A 13,265-nucleotide genomic window follows, 5' to 3' on the forward strand; every position below is an offset into this window, starting at 1 on the left:
ATTCGATCATGAAACAATTTGCATTTGATATTTAAATGACCTTGTTCATTGCAAAGTCAACAAGTATGGCTAAGATATTTTAAATTTTCAGCACTAACATTTAGCCTTTCTTGCAACCATTTAGTTTCTAAATGCTTATGCCTCTTGCAATATCTATCTTCCCTATTTGGTGTGTACTTGCAAACCCAATGCACTCCACAAAAATTGACATGTTTATAGGAGACATTTTCATCATAACTAGTGCAACCATCATTAGTACCATAGATATTCAAGGAGTTCATACTAACAACATTGCAATCATGCTCATCATTCAAAGATTTAGTGCCAAACATTTTAATGCATTCTTCTTCTAACACTTTGGCACAATTTTCCTTTCCATCATAGTCACAAAAGACATTAAAAAGATGAAGCGTACGAGACAAACTCAATTCCATTTTTTTTGTAGTTTTCTTTTATAGACTAAACTAGTGATAAAACAAGAAACAAAAATATTTGATTGCAAGATCTAAAGATATACCTTCAAGCACTCACCTCCCCGGCAACGGCGCCAGAAAAGAGCTTGATGTCTACTACGCAACCTTCTTCTTGTAGACGTTGTTGGGCCTCCAAGTGCAGAGGTTTGTAGGATAGTAGCAAATTTCCCTCAAGTGGATGACCTAAGGTTTATCAATCCGTGGGAGGCGTAGGATGAAGATGGTCTCTCTCAAGCAACCCTGCAACCAAATAACAAAGAGTCTCTTGTGTCCCCAACACACCCAATACAATGGTAAATTGTATAGGTGCTAGTTCGGCGAAGAGATGGTGATACAAGTGCAATATGGATGATAGATATGAGTATTTGTAATCTGAAAATATAAAAACAGCAAGGTAGCAAGTGGTAAAAGTGAGCGTAAACGGTATTGCAATGCTAGGAAACAAGGCCTAGGGTTCATACTTTCACTAGTGCAAGTTCTCTCAACAATAATAACATAATTGGATCATATAACTATCCCTCAACATGCAACAAAGAGTCACTCCAAAGTCACTAATAGCAGAGAACAAACGAAGAGATTATTGTAGGGTACGAAACCACCTCAAAGTTATTCTTTCGGATCGATCTATTCAAGAGTTCGTACTAGAATAACACCTTAAGACGCAAATCAACCAAAACCCTAATGTCACCTAGATACTCCAATGTCACCTCAAGTATCCGTGGGTATGATTATACGATATGCATCACACAATCTCATATTCATCTATTCAACCAACACAAAGAACTTCAAAGAGGGCCCCAAAGTTTCTACCGGAGAGTCAAGACGAAAACGTGTGCCAACCCCTATGCATAAGTTCACAAGGTCACTGAACCCGCAAGTTGATCACCAAAACATACATCAAGTAGATCACGTGAATATCCCATTGTCACCACAGATAAGCACATGCAAGACATACATCAAGTGTACTCAAATCCTTAAAGACTCAATCCGATAAGATAACTTCAAAGGGAAAACTCAATCCATTACAAGAGAGTAGAGGGGGAGAAACGTCATAAGATCCAACTATAATAGCAAAGCTCGCGATACATCAAGATCGTGCCGAATCAAGAACACGAGAGAGAGAGAGAGAGAGAGAGAGAGAGAGAGAGAGAGAGAGATATCAAACACATAGCTACTGGTACATACCCTCAGCCCCGAGGGTGAACTACTCCCTCCTCGTCATGGAGAGCGCCGGGATGGTGAAGATGGCCACCGGTGAGGGATCCCCCCTCCGGCAGGGTGCCGGAACAGGGTCCCGATTGGCTTTTGGTGGCTACAGAGGCTTGCGGCGGCGGAACCCCCGGTCTATTCTGCTCCCCGATGGTTTTAGGGTATATTGGTATATATAGGAGGAAGAAATACATCAGGGGAGCCACGAGGGGCCCACGAGGGTGGAGGGCGCACCCCCCTGCCTCGTGCCTTCCTCGTTGATTCCCTGACGTGCACTCCAAGTCTCCCGTATTGCTTTCTTTCCAAAAATAACGTTTCCAAAGGTTTCATTCCGTTTGGACTCCGTTTGATATTCCTTTTCTGCGAAACACTGAAACAAGGGAAAAAACAGAAACTGGCACTGGGCTCTGGGTTAATAGGTTAGTCCCAAAAATAATATAAAAGTGCATAATAAAGCCCATAAACATCCAAAACAGATAATATAATAGCATGGAACAATCAAAAATTATAGATACGTTGGAGACGTATCATCGTCTCGCCAACTATTACTTCTACGACTATCGCTACCGCTTAGTGATAAAGTGAAGCATTACAGGGCGATTGCATTGCATACAATAAAGCGATAACCATATGGCTCCTGCCAGTTGCCGATAACTCGGTTACAAAACATGATCATCTCATACAATAGCATCATGTCTTTTACCATATCACATCACAACATGACCTGCAAAAACAAGTTAGACGTCCTCTACTTTGTTGTTGCAAGTTTTACGTGGCTGCTACGGGCTGAGCAAGAACCGTTCTTACCTACGCATCAAAACCACAACGATAGTTCGTCAAGTTAGTGCTGTTTTAACCTTCTCAAGGACCGGGCGTAGCCACACTCTGTTCAACTAAAGTTGGAGAAACTTACACCCGCCAGCCACCTGTGTGCAAAGCACGTCGGTAGAACCAGTCTCGCGTAAGCATACGCGTAATGTCGGTCCGGGCCGCTTCATCCAACAATACCGCCGAACCAAAGTATGACATGCTGGTAAGCAATATGACTTGTATCGCCCACAACTCACTTGTGTTCTACTTGTGCATATAACATCTACGCATAAAACCAGGCTCGGATGCCACTATTGGGGAACGTAGTAATTTCAAAAAAATTCCTACGCACACGCAAGATCATGGTGATGCATAGCAACGAGAGGGGAGAGTGTGGCCACGTACCCTCGTAGACCGAAAGCGGAAGCGTTAGCACAACGCGGTTGATGTAGTCGTACGTCTTCACGATCCGACCGATCCAAGTACCGAACGTACGGCACCTCCGAGTTCAGCACACATTCAGCTCAATGACGTCCCGTGAACTCCGATCCAGTAGAGCTTCACGGGAGCCGTCAGCACGACGGCGTGGTGACGATGATGATGATGCTACCGACGCAGGGCTTCGCCTAAGCACCGCTATGATATGATCGAGGTGGAATATGGTGGGGGCACCGCACACGGCTAAGAGATCAAGAGATCAATTGTTGTGTCTATGGGGTGCCCCCTGGCCACGTATATAAAGGAGTGGAGGAGGGGGGAGAGGGCCGTCCCCTATGGCGCGCCCTGGAGGAGTCCTACTCCCACCGGGAGTAGGATTCCCCCCCTTCCAAGTAGTAGGAGTAGGAGTCAAGGAAAGGGAAGAGAGAAGAGAAGGAAGGAGGGGGCGCAGCCCCTCCCCCTAGTCCAATTCGTACTAGGCCTTGGGGGGAGCGCAGCCTCTCTTCTCTCTTTCCCCTAAAGCCCAATAAGGCCCATATACTCCCCGGCGAATTCCCGTAACTCTCCGGTACTCCGAAAAATACCCGAATCACTCGGAACCTTTCCGATGTCCGAATATAGTCGTCCAATATATTGATATTTACGTCTCGACCATTTCAAGACTCCTCGTCATGTCCCCGATCTCATCCGGGACTCCGAACTACCTTCGGTACATCAAAACACATAAACTCATAATACCGAACTTTAAGCGTACGGACCCTACGGGTTCGAGAACTATGTCGACATGACCGAGACACGTCTCCGGTCAATAACCAATAGCGGAACCTAGATGCTCATATTGGCTCCCACATATTCTATGAAGATCTTTCTCGGTCAAACCGCATAACAACATACGTTGTTCCCTTTGTCATCGGATGTTACTTGCCCGAGATTCGATCGTCGGTATCTCAATACCTAGTTCAATCTCGTTACCAGCAAGTCTCTTTACTTGTTCCGTAATGCATCATCCCGCAACTAACTCATTAGTCACATTGCTTGCAAGGCTTATGATGTGCATTACCGAGAGGGCCCAGAGATACCTCTCCGACAATCGGAGTGACAAATCCTAATCTCGAAATATGCCAACCCAACAAGTACCTTCGGAGACACCTGTAGAGCACCTTTATAATCACCCATTTATGTTGTGACGTTTGGTAGCACACAAAGTGTTCCTCCAGTAAACGGGAGTTGCATAATCTCATAGTCATAGGAACATGTATAAGTCATGAAGAAAGCAATAGCAACATACTAAACGATCAAGTGCTAAGCTAACGGAATGGGTCAAGTCAATCACATCATTCTCCTAATGATGTGATCCCGTTAATCAAATGACAACTCATGTCTATGGTTAGGAAACTTAACCATCTTTGATTCAACGAGCTAGTCAAGTAGAGGCATACTAGTGACACTGTGTTTGTCTATGTATTCACACATGTATTATGTTTCCGGTTAATACAATTCTAGCATGAATAATAAACATTTATCATGAAATAAGGAAATAAATAATAACTTTATTATTGCCTCTAGGGCATATTTCCTTCACATATTGTCTTGGTCGATGTCAGGATCACCAAGATCCATGGTGACAAGCATACCCTCATCAAAACCATACATCTTGCAAAATGCTTCCCAATTTTTGCAACCAAAATGGGTTACGCTCTCAGCATTATACAAATTTACTTCAAAATCCACATCATGATGGGTCCTTAGGTGAATTTTCTTCATTTCAAAATTTTCATGGTCTTCAAAATCCATCCTCTCCAAGACATAGCGTCTTGCATGGCATGGGATAAGCTATACTCGAATTGTAAAAGATGAAAATTACACGTTGAAATAGTTGAAGTCATGCTTAATTACGAAAAAAGACTTATCGTCGTTGCGTACCATTTCAACATCGAAGGTCTCCTCGAGCTTAATGTTGAAGCGCCGATCATCATCCAGGTGAGGCCTGTCGCACAGACCTCGATCGTCGTGGCACCAGCCGCACTCCCCCGGGAGACTTTCGTCGTCCGATGACGACATTTCCTACGTTCATAATTCGAAGGTTAAACTTGTACAATTAAATATATGTACTACAAAAACTAAATTAGATCATTATTATTCATCACGGGTTGACTATCGGTTTGTCGAGTCTTTTCTTGAAAACTCTCAGCTCACGTGGTGTATACATTCGACCGTTGGTGATGTTCGATCGCTCCTCCATTCGTCCCCGAGTGCATTACACCAAAATGTCTAGCACACGGGAACGAGGGAGAAGCAACCCCCACGACAACAGTCGGGATTCTTCGTCCTCTCATATATGATGGAGACTCGACAGACTTAAAGTCAACCCGAAATATCGTTTAATTATCTTTCTAAAAAAGGATTTGGTTGTTCTCACCTCGAGGTCGGAGGGGGTCGGTGACGGGGACGACGGCGGGGATGATGGAGGGGGGCTCCTAGATTTCTGCGACAACAAAAACCCTATAAGCTATCAACTAATCATATGCATACGCCTTGCATAGTGCTCTCCAATTTTAGCATTCAAAGTAGGAGTAGTTTTCCAATTTGAGCATTCAATAAGCAAAATCAAATCGCAAAATAAAGTAGTATTCATATTAGGATGCATTCAATTATAAGCAAAACTACATCATCTCTTGCGTCCGTACATCATCGAATATTATCACTAATACACCTCGAATACTATCATACATATAGCATCGCTAGTACAGCTAGAACCGTAGCGCCCGACGAGTATCGGCGCGGGCGGTGGACACCCAAAGAGAAGGAACCATCACAGGATCATAGCTCCAGTGAGATCCCTGAAGAAGCTGCCAGGTATTGCCGAACCTGCCCTCCAACGCAACCATGTAGCGACGGACGTGCTCGTCCTCCTCGCTGACACGGTGACGTACCACCTCCGCGGTTTCCGGAAGCCTCGGCACCGTCACAGGCCCACGCGGCCGCCACCAAACAAGGATCGGGTCAACGATGGGCTGGCTCCTCACCAACCTACGCCCCCCGGAAGATAGCACCTCCCAATACCAGCTCGGCGGAGCCCAGTCCTGGACATGGCCCCTCTGATCAAGCCGGCCTCCTCCACCGAGTCGACGACGAGGATGCGGGATAGGCATCGTCCACGTCGATGCGGGAATAATTGCTTGAACTAAAAAAATAAACTAGTTCTATTAATTTTCTTGCTAAAAATAAACTACTTCTATTAATTTTCTTGCTAAAAATAAACTACTTCTATATATAGTAAAATAAAGTAGTTTTCTTAAATCAACTAGTTCAACTACTACTAAGCACTTAATTACTATAAATAAAATAAAGTAGTACTTACTAAAAATAAACTACTTCTATATATAGTAAAATAAAGTAGTTCTATTAAATCAACTAGTTCAACTACCAAGCACTTACTATAAATAAAATAAAGTAGTACTTACTAAAAATAAACTATTTCTATATATAGTAAAATAAAGTAGTTTTATTAAATCAACTAGTTCAACTACTAATTAAGCACTTACTATAAATAAAATAAAGTAGTACTTACTAAAAATAAGAAGAGGAAGAAGAAGGAAAAGAAGAAAGAAAGAAGAAAAAAAGAAGAAGAAAAGAAGACAAGAAGAAGGAATAGAGGAGAAGAAGAAAAAATAGAATAGATCTTCTTCTCCTCTTTTTTTCCTTCTTTTTCCTCTTCTTTTTCCTCTTCTTTTTCTTCTAAATATGAACATATACATAAAAGACTTTCATCATACACAATTTTAATATGAGTTTTAACTTAGTAAATTCTATGAACAAAAAAATTTCCACAAACATCTCATCTCGTCTCCACAAAACACATCTCATCTCATCTCACTTCATCCAAAAATAATTCTTTGCACATTCTTTGCATATGAACATACATACATTTACTTTTTTTCTTAAATGTAACATATGAACATTTTCTTAAATGAGCATATGAACATACATATCACCAAAAAATAGACCTTTTTCTTTGCATATGTACATAAAAAAATCTATACACATCAATCCATCCATCCATCCATATATATAAATACATCAATCCATCCATCTATATATATGAAAAAAATTAAAGAAAAAAATTCAATGAACCTAAAAAAATCTAGGAAGCAGGTGCAGGGGCGGCGGCGGCAACGCGTAGGGGCAGGGGCGGTGGCGGCGGCAACTCGCAGGGCAGGGGCGGCGGCTGTGGCAGCGCAGGGCAGGGGCGGCAGCGCGCGGCGGCGGCGCAGGGGGAAGGGGAGCGGAGCTCACTGGGGGACGGCGGCGGCAGCGCGCAGGGGCAGGGGCAGCGGCGGCGCGCAGGGCAGGGTAGGGGCGGCGGCGGCAGCGCAGGGCAGGGGCGGCGGCGTAGGGCAGGGGAAGAGGGGGCAGAACTCACTGGGGGGAGCGTGCAGGCTCGGGGAAGGGCGGCGCAGCAGTAGCCTGGCGGCGTCGGCGTCAATCGGCGTCGGGGCAGGGCGTCGGCGTCGAGAGGAGAATGGGAGGTGGGGGAAAATTTCCTAAGTGTTGTATATATAGAAAGAGCATTGGTCCCGGTTCGTGGCACCAACCGGGACCAATGCCCCCCTTTAGTCCCGGTTGGTGCCACCAACCGGGACCAAAGGTCTCTTTTCAGCAGCCGAAAGGGCGGGAAGCAGAGGCCTTTGGTCCCGGTTGGTGGCACCAACCGGGACTAAAGAGGGGGCATTTGTCCCGGTTGTTACCAAGAACCGGTTTTAATACACCCCTTTAATCCCGGTTGGTGGCACCAACCGGGACTAAATGCCCTTGCACAGCGGCGTGGTGGTGGGAGTTTAGTCCCACCTCGCTAGTTGAGAGGGGCGCACAGTGGTTTATAAGCCCCACTGTCGCACCCCTCTCAACCTCCTCTCCATTGCAGGCTTACGGGCCTACTTGTTACTGCTATGCCTGATGGGCCTGCTGGCCCTGCTGCGGGCCTGAATCCTGGCCCATGGATGGGTTTCTAGTCGTATTCTGGCCATGATGGCCCAGTAGGTGGCAATTTTTTTTATTTTTTCCTAGTTTTTTGTTTTCTTTTTTGCTTTATTTATTTTGTTTTGTTTTGTTTCTACTTACAACAAAATACTTAGTTATTTTATTTTATTTTGTTTCTAATTACTTATTTATTTTATTTTATGATAATTCTTTTTGCTACTAAAGTTTCTAACAAAAAAGTTCTTTATGAAAATTCTTTTTGCTTTTAATGATTTTGAACAGAAAATACTTTGATAATTTTAGTTGCATCAATTTTATATAATTTTAGTTTCAATAATACTAGAGGTTGCTTATAACGTTTTGAACAGAAAATACGTTGATCATTTTAGTTTCATAAATTTTATTTATGTTATTAAAGTTTATTTTATTTTATTTTGTTTTGTTTCTACTTATATATTTTATTAAAGTTTATTTTATTCTGTTTCTAATTACTTATTTATTTTATTTTATGATAATTGTTATTTTCCATGCATTTACTGATTATTTTGAGCTATAAGACCCTGAAATTGAAAAGCACTACAAATAAACTCTGAAAAGGATGAAAGTTGGCATGCTATCATCATTTCACCCACATAGCATGTGCAAGAAAGTAGAGAGGGTTACGGCAAAAACTGGATGCACTGGTGTACAAAACGGACAATCTCTTTCAAAGTATCGGGGTTTCATACGGAAACTCGTCTGTTACAAAGGGATTTCATTTTTTAGAACTTATTTGAACTCCATAGTTTTTCTGTGTTCAAAATGCACCATTCAAAGCCACATCATCAATTTTCAACCCTTTCTGACTTCATTTGTTATTTTCCATGTATTTACTGATTATTTTGAGCTATAAGGCCCTAAAATTGAAAAGCACTACAAATGAACTCTGAAAAGGTTGAAAGTTGGCATGGTATCATCATTTCACCCACATAGCATGTGCAAGAAAGTTGAGAGGGTTACGGAAAAAACTGGATGCACTTCGTGTACAAAACGGACAATCTGTTTCGAAGTATCAAGATTTCTCGTCTATTACAACAGGCATTTCAAATGAACTACGAAAAGGTTGAAAGTTGGCATGGTATCCTGTTTGTGCTCATCCCACGCACGTACACAGTTTCCATTCCACAGCTGTAAAAGTTCTTCAACTAATGGCCTTAGGTACACATCAATGTCGTTGCCGGGTTGCTTAGGGCCTTGGATGAGAATTGGCATCATAATGAACTTCCGCTTCATGCACATCCAAGGAGGAAGGTTATACATACATAGAGTCACGGGCCAGGTGCTGTGATTGCTACTCTGCTCCCCGAAAGGATTAATGCCATCCGCGCTTAAAGCAAACCATACGTTCCTTGGGTCACCTGCAAACTCAGCCCAGTACTTTCTCTCGATTCTTCTCCACTGCGACCCGTCAGCGGGTGCTCTCAACTTCTCGTCTTTCTTAAGGTCCTCACTGTGCCATCGCATCAATTTGACATGCTCTTTGTTTCTAAACAGTCGTTTCAACCGTGGTATTATAGGAGCATACCACATCACCTTCGCAGGAACCCTCTTCTTGCGGGGCTCGCCGTCAACATCACCAGGGTCATCTCGTCTGATCTTATACCGTAATGCACCGCATACCGGGCATGCGTTCAAATCCTTGTACGCACCGCGGTAGAGGATGCAGTCATTAGGGCATGCATGTATCTTCTCCACCTCCAATCCTAGAGGACATACGACCTTCTTTGCTGCGTACGTACTGTCGGGCAATTCGTTATCCTTTGGAAGCTTCTTCTTCAATATTTTCAGTAGCTTCTCAAATCCTTTGTCAGGCACAGCATTCCCTGCCTTCCACTGCAGCAATTCCAGTACGGTACCGAGCTTTGTGTTGCCATCTTCGCAATTGGGGTACAACCCTTTTTTGTGATCCTCTAACATGCGATCGAACTTCAGTTTCTCCTTTTCACTTTCGCATTGCGTCCTTGCATCGACAATGACCCGGCGGAGATCATCATCATCGGGCACATCGTCTGGTTCCTCTTGATCTTCAGCAGCTTCCCCCGTTGCAGCATCACCATATTCAGGGGGCACATAGTTGTCATCGTCCTCTTCTTCTTCGCTGTCTTCCATCATAACCCCTATTTCTCCGTGCTTGGTCCAAACATTATAGTGTGGCATGAAACCCTTATCAAGCAGGTGGGTGTGAAGGGTTTTCGAGTCAGAGTAAGACCTCGTATTCCCACAGCTAGGGCATGGACAGCACATAAAACCATTCTGCTTGTTTTCCTCAGCCACTTCGAGAAAATTATGCACGCCCTTAATGTACTCGGAGGTGTGTCTGTCACCGTACATCCATTGCCGGTTCATCTGCGTGCATTATATATAATTATGTGTGTCAAAAGTAAGAAAATTAGACAAGTATCTATGTAAAGTAAGAATTTTTTTTTAGAAAGAAGATAAGAACAAGAGGCTCACCACGGTGGTCCCGGCGACGAGATTGGCGCGGGCGATCGACGGCGGTGAAGACGGAGAAGGGGCGTGACGGACCGCTAATATAAACCTAGACAAATCTCGGGAAAAATGGAGCTCGGAGGTCGAGCTTCGAGAGGAGAAAGCTTAACTAGTGTGGCTCGGGCATTTCATCGAACACCTCATGTGCATAGGAGGTGAGCTAGAGCACCCAATGCCCTCCCCCTCGCCGGCCAGCAAAAAACAGAGCACTGTGGAGTGCTCTGCTCGCCGGCGATGGGGTATATATATAGGCAACTCATTTGTCCCGGTTTGTGGATGGAACCGGGACTAAAGGCCTTCCTTCTGTCCCGGTTCCTGCCACGAACCAGGACCAATGGTTGTGGGCCAGGAGCGAGGCCCATTGGTCCCAGTTCATGCCAAGAACCGGGACAAATGGACCCAGATGAACCGGGGCCAATGCCCACGAGGCCCCGGCCAGCCCCCTGGGCTCTCGAACCGGGACAAATGCCTCCATTGGTTCCGGTTCGTGGCAGAACCGGGACTAATGGGCTGGATAGGCCCGAACTAAAGCCCCTTTTTCTACTAGTGCTGGTTCATAAAGACACGACTCATACATAGTGTATTTCAGGTTGAAGTTTAGGAATCAGCTATATATTAACCTATCTTAATATATGTTACCTAGAGAGAGCCTTGAGCTCCTTCAAGTGGAGACGTTGCAGAAGGTTAAAATCCAGTCTGGCGAACTCCAGAATGGAGGAGTTGTGCGTCGGCTCTTCTTTGTACTCTGACATATATTGCAGCGCCTCTACTCTCTTCAAGGTCCTTGGCAGCGGTAAGTGAAGGGCACGCCTGACTTGCTCTGCCAATGGGTACTCAAGCTTACCTTCCATTGATTCGAGGTGTCGCCTCGCAAACGAGATGCTTTCTTCAAGCTCTGTCTCCCCGTGGATAAAAAGGTATGTTGCATTATATAAACTTAATAGTCCCCTTGGGTCGTTAGTTATGGTAACATGGAAGGCCCCATCTTCATTTTTGGACTTGCTGAATACATCTGCAAGAGATACATGCATGATGCCTCTTATGAGCATAAAACAAGAAACTTGTACAGACAATACAATATTTCAGGAGGAGGTTTTGTTATTAGCATATACCCGGAGACACCCAAAAGCCTTGCTGCCTCAGTATGCGGAACCGAAGGGCAACATCATGAAGGCTAGAGCTATTGAATTCACCAGCATGACTGCTTCTTAATGTGCAATCAATTTGTTCATGGAAATGATGATCCACGCTTAGGTGTTGGAGTGTGTCTACAAGGTACAGTTTCTCAACCATGGTACTGCACGAAAATAACCCAATTATTTTCTCCTTCAGTTGATTGGACCTCTCTGTCATCCTTTCCTCTGACATCTACATGGCATCACCAGAATATATGTTATGCAGTGTTAACTAAAACCATGTCCATGGCGAAATTTATTTAACCATGTGACAAGGGGAGAAAATGATGTCTCATATATCTCAATAAGGGCTCCAGACGAGGTAACTTTAGGTTAGGCCATGAAACAATTGGATTTGGTACATAAAACCCAAGGAAAAACATGCACAGACTGAAAACATGTACTGCTCCCAGATGCTTTGCTGCTGTAACAAGATGAAGCATGCCTATAACGGTTCTGGACTGTAGTTGATGAAGAAGTCACCCCACACCGTGGGATGAAACACAGGCGCCATCTCTGGAACGGTGGTGGTAGCGATAGCATCATGAGACGCCATGATAAAATGTGTAGTCTGGTGATTGTTGTAGAGTGTTCACATGCTTCATCTTGTTGGTAACTGTAGCGAAAACATGTACTGTTGTTGAGAAAACCTGGAAGAGCCAACGGCCTTATATACATAGCGTGGCTTTGGGAAGACCTGAAAAGCTGGTCTTTCGTGTTCACATGCTGCTCACCTGCCAAGGAGGGGAACAGATCGCGTCCCTCGCGTCATTTTCTCAATGGCGATCGGGGGCGCTAACGTCTAGCCCCCGCCACCGCCGCGCCTCCTCCTCCTTCCCGTCTCCCCCTCGCCGTCCCTAGAGGTGGCCATAGGGAAAACCCATCTGCCGTCGGTGAAGGGTACGATGGGGATCTCGTGTCCGGTTGCGCGGCTGCCTGGAGGGGCGGTGCACGGCAGCGCGAGATCTTCCTACGATGGATACTCCTCCTGGCGGCACGACGTCGCTCCGGTGACAATGTGGGGACGTCAAACCCTATGGAGATCTACGGCGCAAGGGCCTCGAAGCAGCGGCTCCAATCACCGTGGCAGCGTCCACTTCGTCGGGGATGAAGGGCCAAGAGGTGGCTTCATGTTTCGGTGCCTAGAGGAGGCGTCGACGGCGCTCGATGCGGGAGATCCGAAGCCCTTCGGGGTTTGCGGATCAGAAACCAGCTGTGGGCTCGGAGAGGTGCTGCCCCCAGTGAAAACCGCGCCGACTTCGGTTATGGCGGACGATGGTAGTGTTTTTACGCCGTTTTCTTGTTGGAGGCGTCATTGTTCCAACTGTCATCTTCCCGTCATGCTGCTCTGGGGAAGCCCTAGATCCGGGCCTCCCGGATCGGACAATGGCTACATGCGGCGTTGTGTTTCCCTTCTGGGGTCATCATTTTTTGGAGCATGTGATGGCTAGAGGGGTCCTAAGGTGGAGCGATGTGGTCTTCCGTGTCGAAGACAGCGAGTCTCAGCGGCGTGGTGTAGCCTGGTCTCGGCGTTGGACTCTTGATGATGGACGACCGCATGGCGGTGGCGCTGTCTGGCATCGCGTGGTGGCATCGACAACATGCCTGGCAAGATCATTTCATTCATCCCCGCACCAAAGATGGGTTCACG

The sequence above is a fragment of the Aegilops tauschii genome, chromosome 2 (assembly GCF_002575655.3).
Source record: "Aegilops tauschii subsp. strangulata cultivar AL8/78 chromosome 2, Aet v6.0, whole genome shotgun sequence".
Classification (NCBI taxonomy): Eukaryota; Viridiplantae; Streptophyta; class Magnoliopsida; order Poales; family Poaceae; genus Aegilops; species Aegilops tauschii.